Source organism: Amaranthus tricolor, chromosome 12 (assembly GCF_026212465.1).
Source record: "Amaranthus tricolor cultivar Red isolate AtriRed21 chromosome 12, ASM2621246v1, whole genome shotgun sequence".
NCBI classification, from domain to species: Eukaryota; Viridiplantae; Streptophyta; class Magnoliopsida; order Caryophyllales; family Amaranthaceae; genus Amaranthus; species Amaranthus tricolor.
The window spans coordinates 5,615,031-5,622,021 of record NC_080058.1 but is presented as its reverse complement, the minus strand read 5'-3'; positions in this window follow the sequence as shown (position 1 = coordinate 5,622,021).

Below are 6,991 nucleotides of genomic sequence, written 5' to 3'. Positions count from 1 at the left end.
AATTATAAAAAATTGATATTCATAATCTTTGTATCTAGATGAATCAAACAAGAAGCCATATTTAGTTTATAGTTTAAGAATAAAAAACAAATTAAAGAGTGATAAGTGAATAGTGATAAAAAATAAAATAGACTAATGGGTAGAGTAAGGGAGAATATTAGGCTATTTGCCAACCTCATACAAAAATTTGAGTACTTTGATAGGTGGAGTGAAGGGGCAACAGTAATCGTATTAAAAAATAAAAAGTAATATTTTTTGTCTAATTGAGAAAAAATTTAATTTTTACATTAAATTTTAATTTATTGCAAATCATCATATGTGCCATCACCATTTAGTGCAAAAGTCAGCAATTTTTAGCAAGTCTCACGTAAAATTATCTTGTATAAATTTGAGGGAAATTCTATTTAATAATTAATAGATTTGTGTTTTTAGTTTTTCTATTTGATGGGCAAAGTTTATTTACTTGATAATCCAAGCTTATGATAAATATAGTGATGTGATTTTTTAAAACTAAAATATTAGTTTTGTAATTTCCTACAATTACGATTTACCTTTGTTTTTCGCTCTATTCTCACTTAACTCTTGACAAGGTAATAAATGAATTAATGTATGAACATTTCAGCAATAATTGACATCAATAACTTATCCATATACCATTTCTCATGCAAAACATTAACCCATATTGGCATATTCATACAAAAGGAATTTGCTCAATTGATATGTAAAGCAACCCTAATTGTCATTTATCTCTTGAAGGAAGTTAACTAAATACACTATTAACATATGGGCTTAACACCCCTTAAGTTCGTTGGAGTATATAAGTCACAAATGCGCAACTTATCTAATAAATATGAAAATTATCGTTGAGCAATAAGCTTGAGTAGAGACATAATAAGAATCAAGAATACCATCAATAATGGTGTCACGCATAAAATGACAATCAAACTCGATATGGTTAGTATGCTCGTAAAACACAAAATTGAGCTATGTGTAAGACAGATTTGCTATCACAATAAAGAAGATTTGACTGATAGTGACTAATAACCAAGTCAAATAACAAAGTATATAGCCAATTCAAGTTAGTTGTACCAGCAGCCATGGAGTGATGCTTGGCCTCTGCAAAGGATCAAAATTTTGTTATGTCTTGGTCTTTCAAGAAATAGGAGTAGAAGCTAGAAACAATCTGAAAAGGCAACTAGTCCAATCAGAATTTGATAAATGTTGATTTTTTAATTGACTTTTGGTTATTAGCTTTTTAGTTGGTTGAACAAAAAAAAATTATTTGATAAGTGGTTTTTAAGCTTGCTTTTATAAGCTACTCATAATAGTTTTTTCATTGGCTTTTGATCTATATTTTCTCCAATACACAGTCACTAACCCGCAAATAATTGAACAGTGGAAAGGTGTTGCATGGAACAATCTAAATTTCCTTCGAGTACACGTGTCAAGAGTTTAAACTCAACTATTCATTAGATGTAAAAATAAACAGTGATAAAAATCCTCTCTTTTTGTATTTACTAGATAATAGATAATAGATAATAAATAATAGAATAGATAATAAATTATAGATTTATAAATAGATTATAAATTATAAATTATATATATATATACATATATATATATATATATATATATATATATATATATATAGACACACTAGTATATGGATATGGATCTATGAGAAAATTTTTAATTTTATTTTTATTAATCCCTCAATATCATTTATGATAAATAAAAAAATAAGAAGACTTATATAATTATTATCCGTCAGTATGCATTTTTTTCTAAAAATTAACGGTATACCACAAATTAAGTATTGCAGAAAAAGACATAACCTAAATTAGTATTCAAAACAAATATGACTATTATTTTGTATTCAGAGCCATACAATTTAACTAAAATCAAAGAAACGAAAGAGTCGTACATCTCAATAGTGTATAGGCTATAAAGGCTCATTTAGTATCTAGATATTAAATAGTGAAAATTATTATAGAAAATTAGTGTAATTTTTAAAGAAAAATTTGTTGACAAGTTAAGGACGCAAGGGCATGCTTGCTAACCTCTAATCATCTAATTTTCGTCATCAAAATATATTTAGATGTACTATCATTTGAAAATGTGGTAATTTTTTTTTACAAAATCTATTCAAATGCATTACTATAATAAGAATAAAATAATACATTTTATGAAAATTTATATACTCCCTCTTATTCCTATTTTTGGGTCAAGTCACATTAATTGTCTCATTTCCATTTTTAATATGGTTTTTTTACCTTTATACCCTTAGAAGTTTATCCTATTCTCAATTTTATCCTCCATTACCCATACTAATTTCTCTCCCTTATAATTAATCAACAACATCTAAAACCTAATTAACACACCCTCTCATTAATCATTCCCTCCCTCTTTAACCCTAAAACCTACTCATTTCCATTTGGTTTTTCGTCTACTTTATATCAGAACCCTAGATCTGGGTTTTTTGTTTTTCATCTCTTTGTTCTTTAAGAACTCTAGATCTGGGTGAACGTCTTCTTCATATCGCACTAGTGTTCTTCTCCCTCTTCTTTTGTGCTTTTGTGTTCTTCTATCTCTTCTCATGGAAAATCGTAAGTCTCCTCTACAATCACCCCTGAAGAACCCTAAGTCGCCTTTGAACTCACCCCTGAAGAACAAGAACTCGCCATTGAAATCACCCCTGAAAAACCCTAACTTGCCTAGTTCTTCACATATGAGAATCCCCAAATCCCCTCACAAATCGGATTCTAAGATTGAGTTTAAGGGTTTTAATGATGGAAATCCTAGCTCTGAGCTGTCATCGTTTGAGGATGAATATTTTGATTATTATGATGACTCAACTACTGTTGAGACTGATCCAGACAACTTGACTCTGGGGTGAACCCATTTACACACCTGAGCCTGAAATGTATCCTGATCGTGAATATTCTTCCACTAATGTTGTATTTTCGAATACTAATTGTGAAGAAGAGTATTGGCTTGATAAGCTTGGTCCTTTCTCAAGTGAGTTTCTGTTCTTGTGGGTGCATGTTGGTATTGACTGAGGATGATTGTTTATTAAGTCTTTTTTGATGCATTTTTTTCCTTTGCTTTGTGAACTTCGAGTGAGAGCAATATTTAGCCACCTAAAATCGAACATACGAGGTTTGTATTGTTTTCCAACATCTTAAGCACAGAGACGTTCGATTTCAACTCAATGATTTGAAAAAAAATGTCTACTTTACCTAAGAGTACTGCAAACAACCAATTTTTTCATTTATCTATATACGAATACAAATGTTTCATTTTAAACAACATAAACGTTTTACATTGTTGTTTAGATCTGAAACATCCCATGTTTTAAGATCCTAAAAATATGTCCAAAATTAAAAGGAGTCTCATTTGAAACTTGTTGCTGTGTTTGAGTGTTGTTGTTCATCTGTTGCTGGTTTGTGTTTTGTTGTTCATCAGTTTCTATGTTGTTGGTTTTCCATTGCTGCTCCCAAAAGTAACTGATGTTTGAAATGTTCATATTGATTGTTATTGTGCTGTTGTTACTTGTTGTTGTGCTGTTGTTAGTTGTGCACACACCCAAAAATAAGTAATGTTCTGTTATATGGCCCAAAAGTAAGATCACCCTTCCATCATTCTTGCTATTGATCTTCTTGATCAGTCAGCAAGCTTGTTGTCCCCATGTGAACGTTCTCATTGACTTGCACAATCCCTTGTTCAATACCCCCTGCATAACCAATCAATTCCACTAACTGATTCATTGTTTCTGAACTTAGTTTTGTGAATAAATGTTGAAGTGATTCGACAACCAATTGTTTGTCAATACTGAGGTAATCTGGTAAAGTGTCTTCCCTTGCTGCCTTTGTTTTGTCCAGAATGTGATAGTCAAATCCTCCTTGTCTTTTCATCACCTCTATCATTCAAGCTTGTAATGTGATGAATACAAACTTAAGACACTATGGACTTAGATTCTCAAAAGCATTATTCACAGCCCTAAGTAACTGTGTTACATTGTAAGCAACTTTTTGATACTGTAAAGCTTGAATGGATCTAAAAAAACCTAAATCTAGTACATTCATGTCAGGGAAATTTGATGGTTGTTGAACTAGTTGAATGTAGAACCCATCTTTCATTGCCTCTTCTAGAAATTCTCTGTCATTATGTGCTATATGTGGTTTGGCATTGTCTTGTTGAATGTAAATATGTTTTGACAATCCTTCAGGCCATTTTGCTCTTATGGTTGGCAGCACATTAGTGATAAGCATTGCTCTGTGTTCTTTGGTGATTGATTGTATTGGTTTTGTTTCCAACTCCCCCCTTTTCCTGTTCTTGGAGCTTCTTTTTGCTAGCTCCTGTGTAATAAATGGCCAAATGCCTACCTTACCATAAAAAAAAATCACCATCAGTTGTAAATATTGGCTTTGCAACAACACACATAAACATAATTTTTGGAATGAACCTCTTTGATTGACACTCTCTATGTGGTTCTACTTCAACCGGAGCTAGATAATAAGTTTGTGTCTCTCGGGTTAGATAGAAGTGTTTTTCATCTATGTGAACAATGTTAGTGTATGGCTTAAACTTGAATGCATCATTATGTTCATCATATTCACATTTAGATAACACAAAACTTAACCTGTGTAGCTAGTTATTCTCATTCAAAGTTGGTTTGATTGAGTTTGTGTGCTTCCTTATGACTCTGCGCTTCTTCCATCTACATACTGTGGTCTGTGACACTCCCATCTACTTAGCAACTGAATGTTGAGTACATTTGAGTTCATATTTGATGGCCTTAAATTTTTCTTCATCAAATTCGATTTTGTTTAGTGCATCTCTTCCTACTCTCTTGCTGTTGAGGTTAATAACTGTGTTGTTATTCCTGATTTGCTTCTTCACTTCATTCTACAATCGTGTGATTGTTTTTCTACACACTTGAAACTCAGTAGCAAGTGCATTAATTGTGCCTAGCACTGATTTGCCCTTTTTATTTAATGCTGAAAGTAGTCTTTGCATTATTGGGGTTCTTTGTTGTGTAGTTAGGTTTTTTGAAGGAGCCATTTTTTTTGTTGGATGTGTAATTTAAGACTTGTGTTTGGTGTATTTATTGTCTCTGATGCAGTCTGTTGTGCTAAGAATTATGTTTTGGCGCCTAAATTAATTCATGAAATGTTGTAGTGTGTTTGTTCTTCATGCAACTATGTTGGCGCCAACATTTCATTTTGGGTTATTTCATCTTATTGGCGGTAGTTTCTGATTCACTTTAATTTTTTGGACATTTTAATTTGGGTTTCTAAAACATTTTGGGTATTGTGATGAAATTTTTAGTTGAAAATTTGGTTGGTTACAAACCGGTGGCTATTTATGAAATCAATAATGCGTCATTTTTGGTAATTTTGGACAATTGAAGTCAATGATCGCAAAAAAATTCGCACTCACATGATTAGTAACGACTGCAACTACACCGAGGCTGTCGAAGAATTGAGAAGGCTAGCTCAGATACCGTAATGCTTCTATGTAATTTAATTTAGTACTCGGAAAAATTTATGTAATTTCGAACGATTATTGTACATGTAGGACTTATTTATGTAATTTCGGTTTTAAGTAGACGGGCGATGTAATTTTAGTGTTGAACTGAAAAAAATTTTCGACTATTGATGTTAAAAAAATTCAGCTTAGATTTGGTTAAAAAGTCCTAGAAATTGGTGGGAATCATTAATTCATTAATCTTTGCAATTAAAAACCCATAATACCACACTCTCTCTTATCCTTAGGGTCCCATTTTGACTCTCCTTAAAATCCGTAAAAAATCAAAATGAAACTCCAAACAGAAATAAAAGAAAGTAATAACATATTATCATTGTTTAGTAACAACAATCAAACAGTAGGTGAACAAGAGTAAAGAACGTGGTAGTTACCAAGACCAACAACCACACACTAGACAGTATGGACATGACAATGGAGATGTGGATACTACATTTAACACTTACGAGGCATGAGCCTTCTTTTCCTGTCCTCTTAATTTACCAACCCAATTTTATTTATTTATTTTTTCCACTCAAAAAAGAAAAAATATACGTAATTAATCTTAATTTTCTTTTTAATGCATACTAATAAATTTTGAAAATTATAATTTTGACAGTGATCTAAATTTTTTGCTTAATTTCACATTTACATATTAACTTATTTTTTTATTTTATTATTCTCACTTTTTTTCACCTCTAATGCATGGACATAAGTACTCATTTTGTCCATATGATTTGCATTATTTTTCCTTTTAGTTCTTATTATGGATTTTACTCCAAATTTATTTTTTTGCCATGACTCAATTTTTTTTAATTGTCACTCACATATTTAACTTATCTTATTTATTTAATAAATACAATGTTCTCACTGTCGCATGTCTTCTTATCGCTTTCTAATGCACACACGATTTGTACTTTCTTCGTTCTATACACTTGCAACTAATCATACCACTTTTCCGCACAATATATCACGATCAATTGCAAGTATTTTAGGATAAAGGTAATATTTGAGACAAGTCTTATAAAACAAAAGTGGTAAGAATAGGAAAAATTAATATTAATAATCCAATCTTTCGGTCTTTCACCCATCCTCAATAAATAATCCCATCTTTAGATTATTTTTTAATAATTAAACCTTTGTTTTTAGTTTGTTAACAACATGATCTTTTATTTTATAATAATTCAATATTTGCCCTTATTTTGTTATCAGCATACTGCATACCTTATTAATATGCTGACAATAAATAAGACAAATGTTGGATTATTAAAAAATAATTAAAAGATAAAATTATTCACGGCAGTTAAGTGAAAAAATTAAATTAGTAATATAATTTTTTTGTAAGAATATTACTTATTACTAAAATAAAATGAACGAATAAAAATAATACCACTCGTCAATAAAAGTATTGAAGACAATAATGCAGAGGTGTATAAAAGTTTATCATCATAATTCGTATCCCAGA